General features: G+C 48.4%; 21 non-coding genes across 21 annotated transcripts; 11 read left to right on the top strand and 10 right to left on the bottom strand.

The window, feature by feature from the left end:
• Positions 1-397: 397 nt before the first annotated feature.
• On the top strand, positions 398-469 carry Trnaq-uug. The gene has a single exon. It is a non-coding gene; the product is annotated as a tRNA-Gln (tRNA).
• A 507-nt stretch (positions 470-976) lies between these two features.
• On the bottom strand, positions 977-1,048 carry Trnap-ugg. Its single transcript has one exon. It is a non-coding gene; the product is annotated as a tRNA-Pro (tRNA).
• Positions 1,049-1,605: 557 nt separating this feature from the next.
• Positions 1,606-1,677, top strand: Trnaq-uug. Its single transcript has one exon. It is a non-coding gene; the product is annotated as a tRNA-Gln (tRNA).
• Positions 1,678-2,184: 507 nt separating this feature from the next.
• Positions 2,185-2,256, bottom strand: Trnap-ugg. The gene has a single exon. It is a non-coding gene; the product is annotated as a tRNA-Pro (tRNA).
• Positions 2,257-2,813: 557 nt separating this feature from the next.
• Positions 2,814-2,885, top strand: Trnaq-uug. Its single transcript has one exon. It is a non-coding gene; the product is annotated as a tRNA-Gln (tRNA).
• Positions 2,886-3,392: 507 nt separating this feature from the next.
• On the bottom strand, positions 3,393-3,464 carry Trnap-ugg. Its single transcript has one exon. It is a non-coding gene; the product is annotated as a tRNA-Pro (tRNA).
• A 557-nt stretch (positions 3,465-4,021) lies between these two features.
• On the top strand, positions 4,022-4,093 carry Trnaq-uug. The gene has a single exon. It is a non-coding gene; the product is annotated as a tRNA-Gln (tRNA).
• Positions 4,094-4,600: 507 nt separating this feature from the next.
• Trnap-ugg lies at positions 4,601-4,672 on the bottom strand. The gene has a single exon. It is a non-coding gene; the product is annotated as a tRNA-Pro (tRNA).
• A 557-nt stretch (positions 4,673-5,229) lies between these two features.
• Trnaq-uug lies at positions 5,230-5,301 on the top strand. Its single transcript has one exon. It is a non-coding gene; the product is annotated as a tRNA-Gln (tRNA).
• Positions 5,302-5,808: 507 nt separating this feature from the next.
• On the bottom strand, positions 5,809-5,880 carry Trnap-ugg. Its single transcript has one exon. It is a non-coding gene; the product is annotated as a tRNA-Pro (tRNA).
• A 557-nt stretch (positions 5,881-6,437) lies between these two features.
• On the top strand, positions 6,438-6,509 carry Trnaq-uug. The gene has a single exon. It is a non-coding gene; the product is annotated as a tRNA-Gln (tRNA).
• A 507-nt stretch (positions 6,510-7,016) lies between these two features.
• On the bottom strand, positions 7,017-7,088 carry Trnap-ugg. Its single transcript has one exon. It is a non-coding gene; the product is annotated as a tRNA-Pro (tRNA).
• Positions 7,089-7,645: 557 nt separating this feature from the next.
• Positions 7,646-7,721, top strand: Trnaq-uug. Its single transcript has one exon. It is a non-coding gene; the product is annotated as a tRNA-Gln (tRNA).
• Positions 7,722-8,224: 503 nt separating this feature from the next.
• On the bottom strand, positions 8,225-8,296 carry Trnap-ugg. Its single transcript has one exon. It is a non-coding gene; the product is annotated as a tRNA-Pro (tRNA).
• Positions 8,297-8,853: 557 nt separating this feature from the next.
• Trnaq-uug lies at positions 8,854-8,925 on the top strand. Its single transcript has one exon. It is a non-coding gene; the product is annotated as a tRNA-Gln (tRNA).
• A 507-nt stretch (positions 8,926-9,432) lies between these two features.
• Trnap-ugg lies at positions 9,433-9,504 on the bottom strand. The gene has a single exon. It is a non-coding gene; the product is annotated as a tRNA-Pro (tRNA).
• A 557-nt stretch (positions 9,505-10,061) lies between these two features.
• Trnaq-uug lies at positions 10,062-10,137 on the top strand. Its single transcript has one exon. It is a non-coding gene; the product is annotated as a tRNA-Gln (tRNA).
• Positions 10,138-10,640: 503 nt separating this feature from the next.
• Positions 10,641-10,712, bottom strand: Trnap-ugg. Its single transcript has one exon. It is a non-coding gene; the product is annotated as a tRNA-Pro (tRNA).
• Positions 10,713-11,269: 557 nt separating this feature from the next.
• Trnaq-uug lies at positions 11,270-11,341 on the top strand. Its single transcript has one exon. It is a non-coding gene; the product is annotated as a tRNA-Gln (tRNA).
• A 507-nt stretch (positions 11,342-11,848) lies between these two features.
• On the bottom strand, positions 11,849-11,920 carry Trnap-ugg. The gene has a single exon. It is a non-coding gene; the product is annotated as a tRNA-Pro (tRNA).
• Positions 11,921-12,477: 557 nt separating this feature from the next.
• On the top strand, positions 12,478-12,549 carry Trnaq-uug. Its single transcript has one exon. It is a non-coding gene; the product is annotated as a tRNA-Gln (tRNA).
• The last annotated feature ends 452 nt before the right edge of the window (positions 12,550-13,001 follow it).

Raw genomic sequence — 13,001 nt, 5'->3', positions numbered from 1 at the left:
GCTTGAGTTGTGTGACAGTATTTCGACCGTGTGTAGTGCAAATGTTATCGTGTCACGAACAATCCGCCCACTACGTAGCGTTCTGTGTCAGCACGCAGTTTTCGACAGTACTCTGTGTCCATAGCTGTTTTCATAGCTAGGCTGCTTCCAGCACAAAGCATCCGCCATACGAAAGTGGCTGTTTCGCGATTTTGATTACCTGATCCTTCGACATCACTTCATGTACGAATACTGGCAAGAATTCTCGCTACATTCGAAGGTGCTCCTTCCACTTCCAGCCTACTTGGTTGCTTCATTAGCCACGCAAACACTTCCTGAGGACCATACGTGTAATGACATCGCATCTTATGGGCTTAATTACATGATACCACTGAATTTAAGAGCGCTACAGGCATCCGGTTCCATGGTGTAATGGTTAGCACTCTGGACTTTGAATCCAGCGATCCGAGTTCGAGTCTCGGTGGAACCTGACGCTGTGTTTTGCGATCGTTTCTAGAAATGTGTACGAGCCGGTGGTTGGAATTGTATATGCAGAAATTTAACTAGGATCATGAAATGCAAAATGTTAATAGCAGTCCACACGTGAATGGGGAGCGCTCCAAATGCTTATGCTTTTGCTACTAGGATTAATAACGGGACGTAAGGGGTTCAACTGCGAGAAGACGACCTCAGCTGTTCCTCCCCGCAGGAAAGACATCTCACCGTTTTGGGTGCTGCATGCGCATGCATTTACCAAACTTGCATGCGATGTACTAGTTCCTGGGGAACGAATAGAATCGTTGTACGTGCCAGTCTTTACGTATAGATATAAGTAAGCGGAGACGGCTTAATCCTGCCACGTAGATTGCCTTCCATAAAGCGCACCTGAGAGTCTCATGGGCCGGTGGCCCGACATGCAGTTTGTCCTGCTGCATGGCTTACTTTCAGAGACTCGCAAGTTTATCGTAGTGCTGGGTTGTCGCGAAAGTGAAAAGTAGGGCCTGTCCGGGATTTGAACCCGGGACCTCCTGCACCCAAAGCAGGAATCATACCCCTAGACCAACAGGCCGCACAAGTAAGCAAGTCTGCACCCCGCCACCTACTGAGATCTTGCCGCACTTGCTAGTTGCAGCATCCTAGCTGGACCATATTCTCAAAGAGGTTTCTTAATCTGACACCTACGACATGCGCTGTGCTGAACACCAGTGTATGTGAATGCTGAAAGAGCTGCTTGAGTTGTGTGACAGTATTTCGACCGTGTGTAGTGCAAATGTTATCGTGTCACGAACAATCCGCCCACTACGTAGCGTTCTGTGTCAGCACGCAGTTTTCGACAGTACTCTGTGTCCATAGCTGTTTTCATAGCTAGGCTGCTTCCAGCACAAAGCATCCGCCATACGAAAGTGGCTGTTTCGCGATTTTGATTACCTGATCCTTCGACATCACTTCATGTACGAATACTGGCAAGAATTCTCGCTACATTCGAAGGTGCTCCTTCCACTTCCAGCCTACTTGGTTGCTTCATTAGCCACGCAAACACTTCCTGAGGACCATACGTGTAATGACATCGCATCTTATGGGCTTAATTACATGATACCACTGAATTTAAGAGCGCTACAGGCATCCGGTTCCATGGTGTAATGGTTAGCACTCTGGACTTTGAATCCAGCGATCCGAGTTCGAGTCTCGGTGGAACCTGACGCTGTGTTTTGCGATCGTTTCTAGAAATGTGTACGAGCCGGTGGTTGGAATTGTATATGCAGAAATTTAACTAGGATCATGAAATGCAAAATGTTAATAGCAGTCCACACGTGAATGGGGAGCGCTCCAAATGCTTATGCTTTTGCTACTAGGATTAATAACGGGACGTAAGGGGTTCAACTGCGAGAAGACGACCTCAGCTGTTCCTCCCCGCAGGAAAGACATCTCACCGTTTTGGGTGCTGCATGCGCATGCATTTACCAAACTTGCATGCGATGTACTAGTTCCTGGGGAACGAATAGAATCGTTGTACGTGCCAGTCTTTACGTATAGATATAAGTAAGCGGAGACGGCTTAATCCTGCCACGTAGATTGCCTTCCATAAAGCGCACCTGAGAGTCTCATGGGCCGGTGGCCCGACATGCAGTTTGTCCTGCTGCATGGCTTACTTTCAGAGACTCGCAAGTTTATCGTAGTGCTGGGTTGTCGCGAAAGTGAAAAGTAGGGCCTGTCCGGGATTTGAACCCGGGACCTCCTGCACCCAAAGCAGGAATCATACCCCTAGACCAACAGGCCGCACAAGTAAGCAAGTCTGCACCCCGCCACCTACTGAGATCTTGCCGCACTTGCTAGTTGCAGCATCCTAGCTGGACCATATTCTCAAAGAGGTTTCTTAATCTGACACCTACGACATGCGCTGTGCTGAACACCAGTGTATGTGAATGCTGAAAGAGCTGCTTGAGTTGTGTGACAGTATTTCGACCGTGTGTAGTGCAAATGTTATCGTGTCACGAACAATCCGCCCACTACGTAGCGTTCTGTGTCAGCACGCAGTTTTCGACAGTACTCTGTGTCCATAGCTGTTTTCATAGCTAGGCTGCTTCCAGCACAAAGCATCCGCCATACGAAAGTGGCTGTTTCGCGATTTTGATTACCTGATCCTTCGACATCACTTCATGTACGAATACTGGCAAGAATTCTCGCTACATTCGAAGGTGCTCCTTCCACTTCCAGCCTACTTGGTTGCTTCATTAGCCACGCAAACACTTCCTGAGGACCATACGTGTAATGACATCGCATCTTATGGGCTTAATTACATGATACCACTGAATTTAAGAGCGCTACAGGCATCCGGTTCCATGGTGTAATGGTTAGCACTCTGGACTTTGAATCCAGCGATCCGAGTTCGAGTCTCGGTGGAACCTGACGCTGTGTTTTGCGATCGTTTCTAGAAATGTGTACGAGCCGGTGGTTGGAATTGTATATGCAGAAATTTAACTAGGATCATGAAATGCAAAATGTTAATAGCAGTCCACACGTGAATGGGGAGCGCTCCAAATGCTTATGCTTTTGCTACTAGGATTAATAACGGGACGTAAGGGGTTCAACTGCGAGAAGACGACCTCAGCTGTTCCTCCCCGCAGGAAAGACATCTCACCGTTTTGGGTGCTGCATGCGCATGCATTTACCAAACTTGCATGCGATGTACTAGTTCCTGGGGAACGAATAGAATCGTTGTACGTGCCAGTCTTTACGTATAGATATAAGTAAGCGGAGACGGCTTAATCCTGCCACGTAGATTGCCTTCCATAAAGCGCACCTGAGAGTCTCATGGGCCGGTGGCCCGACATGCAGTTTGTCCTGCTGCATGGCTTACTTTCAGAGACTCGCAAGTTTATCGTAGTGCTGGGTTGTCGCGAAAGTGAAAAGTAGGGCCTGTCCGGGATTTGAACCCGGGACCTCCTGCACCCAAAGCAGGAATCATACCCCTAGACCAACAGGCCGCACAAGTAAGCAAGTCTGCACCCCGCCACCTACTGAGATCTTGCCGCACTTGCTAGTTGCAGCATCCTAGCTGGACCATATTCTCAAAGAGGTTTCTTAATCTGACACCTACGACATGCGCTGTGCTGAACACCAGTGTATGTGAATGCTGAAAGAGCTGCTTGAGTTGTGTGACAGTATTTCGACCGTGTGTAGTGCAAATGTTATCGTGTCACGAACAATCCGCCCACTACGTAGCGTTCTGTGTCAGCACGCAGTTTTCGACAGTACTCTGTGTCCATAGCTGTTTTCATAGCTAGGCTGCTTCCAGCACAAAGCATCCGCCATACGAAAGTGGCTGTTTCGCGATTTTGATTACCTGATCCTTCGACATCACTTCATGTACGAATACTGGCAAGAATTCTCGCTACATTCGAAGGTGCTCCTTCCACTTCCAGCCTACTTGGTTGCTTCATTAGCCACGCAAACACTTCCTGAGGACCATACGTGTAATGACATCGCATCTTATGGGCTTAATTACATGATACCACTGAATTTAAGAGCGCTACAGGCATCCGGTTCCATGGTGTAATGGTTAGCACTCTGGACTTTGAATCCAGCGATCCGAGTTCGAGTCTCGGTGGAACCTGACGCTGTGTTTTGCGATCGTTTCTAGAAATGTGTACGAGCCGGTGGTTGGAATTGTATATGCAGAAATTTAACTAGGATCATGAAATGCAAAATGTTAATAGCAGTCCACACGTGAATGGGGAGCGCTCCAAATGCTTATGCTTTTGCTACTAGGATTAATAACGGGACGTAAGGGGTTCAACTGCGAGAAGACGACCTCAGCTGTTCCTCCCCGCAGGAAAGACATCTCACCGTTTTGGGTGCTGCATGCGCATGCATTTACCAAACTTGCATGCGATGTACTAGTTCCTGGGGAACGAATAGAATCGTTGTACGTGCCAGTCTTTACGTATAGATATAAGTAAGCGGAGACGGCTTAATCCTGCCACGTAGATTGCCTTCCATAAAGCGCACCTGAGAGTCTCATGGGCCGGTGGCCCGACATGCAGTTTGTCCTGCTGCATGGCTTACTTTCAGAGACTCGCAAGTTTATCGTAGTGCTGGGTTGTCGCGAAAGTGAAAAGTAGGGCCTGTCCGGGATTTGAACCCGGGACCTCCTGCACCCAAAGCAGGAATCATACCCCTAGACCAACAGGCCGCACAAGTAAGCAAGTCTGCACCCCGCCACCTACTGAGATCTTGCCGCACTTGCTAGTTGCAGCATCCTAGCTGGACCATATTCTCAAAGAGGTTTCTTAATCTGACACCTACGACATGCGCTGTGCTGAACACCAGTGTATGTGAATGCTGAAAGAGCTGCTTGAGTTGTGTGACAGTATTTCGACCGTGTGTAGTGCAAATGTTATCGTGTCACGAACAATCCGCCCACTACGTAGCGTTCTGTGTCAGCACGCAGTTTTCGACAGTACTCTGTGTCCATAGCTGTTTTCATAGCTAGGCTGCTTCCAGCACAAAGCATCCGCCATACGAAAGTGGCTGTTTCGCGATTTTGATTACCTGATCCTTCGACATCACTTCATGTACGAATACTGGCAAGAATTCTCGCTACATTCGAAGGTGCTCCTTCCACTTCCAGCCTACTTGGTTGCTTCATTAGCCACGCAAACACTTCCTGAGGACCATACGTGTAATGACATCGCATCTTATGGGCTTAATTACATGATACCACTGAATTTAAGAGCGCTACAGGCATCCGGTTCCATGGTGTAATGGTTAGCACTCTGGACTTTGAATCCAGCGATCCGAGTTCGAGTCTCGGTGGAACCTGACGCTGTGTTTTGCGATCGTTTCTAGAAATGTGTACGAGCCGGTGGTTGGAATTGTATATGCAGAAATTTAACTAGGATCATGAAATGCAAAATGTTAATAGCAGTCCACACGTGAATGGGGAGCGCTCCAAATGCTTATGCTTTTGCTACTAGGATTAATAACGGGACGTAAGGGGTTCAACTGCGAGAAGACGACCTCAGCTGTTCCTCCCCGCAGGAAAGACATCTCACCGTTTTGGGTGCTGCATGCGCATGCATTTACCAAACTTGCATGCGATGTACTAGTTCCTGGGGAACGAATAGAATCGTTGTACGTGCCAGTCTTTACGTATAGATATAAGTAAGCGGAGACGGCTTAATCCTGCCACGTAGATTGCCTTCCATAAAGCGCACCTGAGAGTCTCATGGGCCGGTGGCCCGACATGCAGTTTGTCCTGCTGCATGGCTTACTTTCAGAGACTCGCAAGTTTATCGTAGTGCTGGGTTGTCGCGAAAGTGAAAAGTAGGGCCTGTCCGGGATTTGAACCCGGGACCTCCTGCACCCAAAGCAGGAATCATACCCCTAGACCAACAGGCCGCACAAGTAAGCAAGTCTGCACCCCGCCACCTACTGAGATCTTGCCGCACTTGCTAGTTGCAGCATCCTAGCTGGACCATATTCTCAAAGAGGTTTCTTAATCTGACACCTACGACATGCGCTGTGCTGAACACCAGTGTATGTGAATGCTGAAAGAGCTGCTTGAGTTGTGTGACAGTATTTCGACCGTGTGTAGTGCAAATGTTATCGTGTCACGAACAATCCGCCCACTACGTAGCGTTCTGTGTCAGCACGCAGTTTTCGACAGTACTCTGTGTCCATAGCTGTTTTCATAGCTAGGCTGCTTCCAGCACAAAGCATCCGCCATACGAAAGTGGCTGTTTCGCGATTTTGATTACCTGATCCTTCGACATCACTTCATGTACGAATACTGGCAAGAATTCTCGCTACATTCGAAGGTGCTCCTTCCACTTCCAGCCTACTTGGTTGCTTCATTAGCCACGCAAACACTTCCTGAGGACCATACGTGTAATGACATCGCATCTTATGGGCTTAATTACATGATACCACTGAATTTAAGAGCGCTACAGGCATCCGGTTCCATGGTGTAATGGTTAGCACTCTGGACTTTGAATCCAGCGATCCGAGTTCGAGTCTCGGTGGAACCTGACGCTGTGTTTTGCGATCGTTTCTAGAAATGTGTACGAGCCGGTGGTTGGAATTGTATATGCAGAAATTTAACTAGGATCATGAAATGCAAAATGTTAATAGCAGTCCACACGTGAATGGGGAGCGCTCCAAATGCTTATGCTTTTGCTACTAGGATTAATAACGGGACGTAAGGGGTTCAACTGCGAGAAGACGACCTCAGCTGTTCCTCCCCGCAGGAAAGACATCTCACCGTTTTGGGTGCTGCATGCGCATGCATTTACCAAACTTGCATGCGATGTACTAGTTCCTGGGGAACGAATAGAATCGTTGTACGTGCCAGTCTTTACGTATAGATATAAGTAAGCGGAGACGGCTTAATCCTGCCACGTAGATTGCCTTCCATAAAGCGCACCTGAGAGTCTCATGGGCCGGTGGCCCGACATGCAGTTTGTCCTGCTGCATGGCTTACTTTCAGAGACTCGCAAGTTTATCGTAGTGCTGGGTTGTCGCGAAAGTGAAAAGTAGGGCCTGTCCGGGATTTGAACCCGGGACCTCCTGCACCCAAAGCAGGAATCATACCCCTAGACCAACAGGCCGCACAAGTAAGCAAGTCTGCACCCCGCCACCTACTGAGATCTTGCCGCACTTGCTAGTTGCAGCATCCTAGCTGGACCATATTCTCAAAGAGGTTTCTTAATCTGACACCTACGACATGCGCTGTGCTGAACACCAGTGTATGTGAATGCTGAAAGAGCTGCTTGAGTTGTGTGACAGTATTTCGACCGTGTGTAGTGCAAATGTTATCGTGTCACGAACAATCCGCCCACTACGTAGCGTTCTGTGTCAGCACGCAGTTTTCGACAGTACTCTGTGTCCATAGCTGTTTTCATAGCTAGGCTGCTTCCAGCACAAAGCATCCGCCATACGAAAGTGGCTGTTTCGCGATTTTGATTACCTGATCCTTCGACATCACTTCATGTACGAATACTGGCAAGAATTCTCGCTACATTCGAAGGTGCTCCTTCCACTTCCAGCCTACTTGGTTGCTTCATTAGCCACGCAAACACTTCCTGAGGACCATACGTGTAATGACATCGCATCTTATGGGCTTAATTACATGATACCACTGAATTTAAGAGCGCTACAGGCATCCGGTTCCATGGTGTAATGGTTAGCACTCTGGACTTTGAATCCAGCGATCCGAGTTCGAGTCTCGGTGGAACGTGACGCTGTGTTTTGCGATCGTTTCTAGAAATGTGTACGAGCCGGTGGTTGGAATTGTATATGCAGAAATTTAACTAGGATCATGAAATGCAAAATGTTAATAGCAGTCCACACGTGAATGGGGAGCGCTCCAAATGCTTATGCTTTCGCTACTAGGATTAATAACGGGACGTAAGGGGTTCAACTGCGAGAAGACGACCTCAGCTGTTCCTCCCCGCAGGAAAGACATCTCACCGTTTTGGGTGCTGCATGCGCATGCATTTACCAAACTTGCATGCGATGTACTAGTTCCTGGGGAACGAATAGAATCGTTGTACGTGCCAGTCTTTACGTATAGATATAAGTAAGCGGAGACGGCTTAATCCTGCCACGTAGATTGCCTTCCATAAAGCGCACCTGAGAGTCTCATGGGCCGGTGGCCCGACATGCAGTTTGTCCTGCTGCATGGCTTACTTTCAGAGACTCGCAAGTTTATCGTAGTGCTGGGTTGTCGCCAAAGTGAAAAGTAGGGCCTGTCCGGGATTTGAACCCGGGACCTCCTGCACCCAAAGCAGGAATCATACCCCTAGACCAACAGGCCGCACAAGTAAGCAAGTCTGCACCCCGCCACCTACTGAGATCTTGCCGCACTTGCTAGTTGCAGCATCCTAGCTGGACCATATTCTCAAAGAGGTTTCTTAATCTGACACCTACGACATGCGCTGTGCTGAACACCAGTGTATGTGAATGCTGAAAGAGCTGCTTGAGTTGTGTGACAGTATTTCGACCGTGTGTAGTGCAAATGTTATCGTGTCACGAACAATCCGCCCACTACGTAGCGTTCTGTGTCAGCACGCAGTTTTCGACAGTACTCTGTGTCCATAGCTGTTTTCATAGCTAGGCTGCTTCCAGCACAAAGCATCCGCCATACGAAAGTGGCTGTTTCGCGATTTTGATTACCTGATCCTTCGACATCACTTCATGTACGAATACTGGCAAGAATTCTCGCTACATTCGAAGGTGCTCCTTCCACTTCCAGCCTACTTGGTTGCTTCATTAGCCACGCAAACACTTCCTGAGGACCATACGTGTAATGACATCGCATCTTATGGGCTTAATTACATGATACCACTGAATTTAAGAGCGCTACAGGCATCCGGTTCCATGGTGTAATGGTTAGCACTCTGGACTTTGAATCCAGCGATCCGAGTTCGAGTCTCGGTGGAACCTGACGCTGTGTTTTGCGATCGTTTCTAGAAATGTGTACGAGCCGGTGGTTGGAATTGTATATGCAGAAATTTAACTAGGATCATGAAATGCAAAATGTTAATAGCAGTCCACACGTGAATGGGGAGCGCTCCAAATGCTTATGCTTTTGCTACTAGGATTAATAACGGGACGTAAGGGGTTCAACTGCGAGAAGACGACCTCAGCTGTTCCTCCCCGCAGGAAAGACATCTCACCGTTTTGGGTGCTGCATGCGCATGCATTTACCAAACTTGCATGCGATGTACTAGTTCCTGGGGAACGAATAGAATCGTTGTACGTGCCAGTCTTTACGTATAGATATAAGTAAGCGGAGACGGCTTAATCCTGCCACGTAGATTGCCTTCCATAAAGCGCACCTGAGAGTCTCATGGGCCGGTGGCCCGACATGCAGTTTGTCCTGCTGCATGGCTTACTTTCAGAGACTCGCAAGTTTATCGTAGTGCTGGGTTGTCGCCAAAGTGAAAAGTAGGGCCTGTCCGGGATTTGAACCCGGGACCTCCTGCACCCAAAGCAGGGATCATACCCCTAGACCAACAGGCCGCACAAGTAAGCAAGTCTGCACCCCGCCACCTACTGAGATCTTGCCGCACTTGCTAGTTGCAGCATCCTAGCTGGACCATATTCTCAAAGAGGTTTCTTAATCTGACACCTACGACATGCGCTGTGCTGAACACCAGTGTATGTGAATGCTGAAAGAGCTGCTTGAGTTGTGTGACAGTATTTCGACCGTGTGTAGTGCAAATGTTATCGTGTCACGAACAATCCGCCCACTACGTAGCGTTCTGTGTCAGCACGCAGTTTTCGACAGTACTCTGTGTCCATAGCTGTTTTCATAGCTAGGCTGCTTCCAGCACAAAGCATCCGCCATACGAAAGTGGCTGTTTCGCGATTTTGATTACCTGATCCTTCGACATCACTTCATGTACGAATACTGGCAAGAATTCTCGCTACATTCGAAGGTGCTCCTTCCACTTCCAGCCTACTTGGTTGCTTCATTAGCCACGCAAACACTTCCTGAGGACCATACGTGTAATGACATCGCATCTTATGGGCTTAACTACATGATACCACTGAATTTAAGAGCGCTACAGGCATCCGGTTCCATGGTGTAATGGTTAGCACTCTGGACTTTGAATCCAGCGATCCGAGTTCGAGTCTCGGTGGAACGTGACGCTGTGTTTTGCGATCGTTTCTAGAAATGTGTACGAGCCGGTGGTTGGAATTGTATATGCAGAAATTTAACTAGGATCATGAAATGCAAAATGTTAATAGCAGTCCACACGTGAATGGGGAGCGCTCCAAATGCTTATGCTTTTGCTACTAGGATTAATAACGGGACGTAAGGGGTTCAACTGCGAGAAGACGACCTCAGCTGTTCCTCCCCGCAGGAAAGACATCTCACCGTTTTGGGTGCTGCATGCGCATGCATTTACCAAACTTGCATGCGATGTACTAGTTCCTGGGGAACGAATAGAATCGTTGTACGTGCCAGTCTTTACGTATAGATATAAGTAAGCGGAGACGGCTTAATCCTGCCACGTAGATTGCCTTCCATAAAGCGCACCTGAGAGTCTCATGGGCCGGTGGCCCGACATGCAGTTTGTCCTGCTGCATGGCTTACTTTCAGAGACTCGCAAGTTTATCGTAGTGCTGGGTTGTCGCGAAAGTGAAAAGTAGGGCCTGTCCGGGATTTGAACCCGGGACCTCCTGCACCCAAAGCAGGAATCATACCCCTAGACCAACAGGCCGCACAAGTAAGCAAGTCTGCACCCCGCCACCTACTGAGATCTTGCCGCACTTGCTAGTTGCAGCATCCTAGCTGGACCATATTCTCAAAGAGGTTTCTTAATCTGACACCTACGACATGCGCTGTGCTGAACACCAGTGTATGTGAATGCAGAAAGAGCTGCTTGAGTTGTGTGACAGTATTTCGACCGTGTGTAGTGCAAATGTTATCGTGTCACGAACAATCCGCCCACTACGTAGCGTTCTGTGTCAGCACGCAGTTTTCGACAGTACTCTGTGTCCATAGCTGTTTTCATAGCTAGGCTGCTTCCAGCACAAAGCATCCGCCATACGAAAGTGGCTGTTTCGCGATTTTGATTACCTGATCCTTCGACATCACTTCATGTACGAATACTGGCAAGAATTCTCGCTACATTCGAAGGTGCTCCTTCCACTTCCAGCCTACTTGGTTGCTTCATTAGCCACGCAAACACTTCCTGAGGACCATACGTGTAATGACATCGCATCTTATGGGCTTAATTACATAATACCACTGAATTTAAGAGCGCTACAGGCATCCGGTTCCATGGTGTAATGGTTAGCACTCTGGACTTTGAATCCAGCGATCCGAGTTCGAGTCTCGGTGGAACCTGACGCTGTGTTTTGCGATCGTTTCTAGAAATGTGTACGAGCCGGTGGTTGGAATTGTATATGCAGAAATTTAACTAGGATCATGAAATGCAAAATGTTAATAGCAGTCCACACGTGAATGGGGAGCGCTCCAAATGCTTATGCTTTTGCTACTAGGATTAATAACGGGACGTAAGGGGTTCAACTGCGAGAAGACGACCTCAGCTGTTCCTCCCCGCAGGAAAGACATCTCACCGTTTTGGGTGCTGCATGCGCATGCATTTACCAAACTTGCATGCGATGTACTAGTTCCTGGGGAACGAATAGAATCGTTGTACGTGCCAGTCTTTACGTATAGATATAAGTAAGCGGAGACGGCTTAATCCTGCCACGTAGATTGCCATCCATAAAGCGCACCTGAGAGTCTCATGGGCCGGTGGCCCGACATGCAGTTTGTCCTGCTGCATGGCTTACTTTCAGAGACTCGCAAGTTTATCGTAGTGCTGGGTTGTCGCGAAAGTGAAAAGTAGGGCCTGTCCGGGATTTGAACCCGGGACCTCCTGCACCCAAAGCAGGAATCATACCCCTAGACCAACAGGCCGCACAAGTAAGCAAGTCTGCACCCCGCCACCTACTGAGATCTTGCCGCACTTGCTAGTTGCAGCATCCTAGCTGGACCATATTCTCAAAGAGGTTTCTTAATCTGACACCTACGACATGCGCTGTGCTGATCACCAGTGTATGTGAATGCTGAAAGAGCTGCTTGAGTTGTGTGACAGTATTTCGACCGTGTGTAGTGCAAATGTTATCGTGTCACGAACAATCCGCCCACTACGTAGCGTTCTGTGTCAGCACGCAGTTTTCGACAGTACTCTGTGTCCATAGCTGTTTTCATAGCTAGGCTGCTTCCAGCACAAAGCATCCGCCATACGAAAGTGGCTGTTTCGCGATTTTGATTACCTGATCCTTCGACATCACTTCATGTACGAATACTGGCAAGAATTCTCGCTACATTCGAAGGTGCTCCTTCCACTTCCAGCCTACTTGGTTGCTTCATTAGCCACGCAAACACTTCCTGAGGACCATACGTGTAATGACATCGCATCTTATGGGCTTAATTACATGATACCACTGAATTTAAGAGCGCTACAGGCATCCGGTTCCATGGTGTAATGGTTAGCACTCTGGACTTTGAATCCAGCGATCCGAGTTCGAGTCTCGGTGGAACCTGACGCTGTGTTTTGCGATCGTTTCTAGAAATGTGTACGAGCCGGTGGTTGGAATTGTATATGCAGAAATTTAACTAGGATCATGAAATGCAAAATGTTAATAGCAGTCCACACGTGAATGGGGAGCGCTCCAAATGCTTATGCTTTTGCTACTAGGATTAATAACGGGACGTAAGGGGTTCAACTGCGAGAAGACGACCTCAGCTGTTCCTCCCCGCAGGAAAGACATCTCACCGTTTTGGGTGCTGCATGCGCATGCATTTACCAAACTTGCATGCGATGTACTAGTTCCTGGGGAACGAATAGAATCGTTGTACGTGCCAGTCTTTACGTATAGATATAAGTAAGCGGAGACGGCTTAATCCTGCCACGTAGATTGCCTTCCATAAAGCGCACCTGAGAGTCTCATGGGCCGGTGGCCCGACATGCAGTTTGTCCTGCTGCATGGCTTAC

This window comes from Schistocerca piceifrons, chromosome 2 (genome assembly GCF_021461385.2).
Source record: "Schistocerca piceifrons isolate TAMUIC-IGC-003096 chromosome 2, iqSchPice1.1, whole genome shotgun sequence".
Taxonomy (NCBI): Eukaryota; Metazoa; Arthropoda; class Insecta; order Orthoptera; family Acrididae; genus Schistocerca; species Schistocerca piceifrons.
The sequence above is the reverse complement of the archived record's forward strand: the minus strand, read 5'-3'. Positions and strand labels throughout refer to the sequence as shown.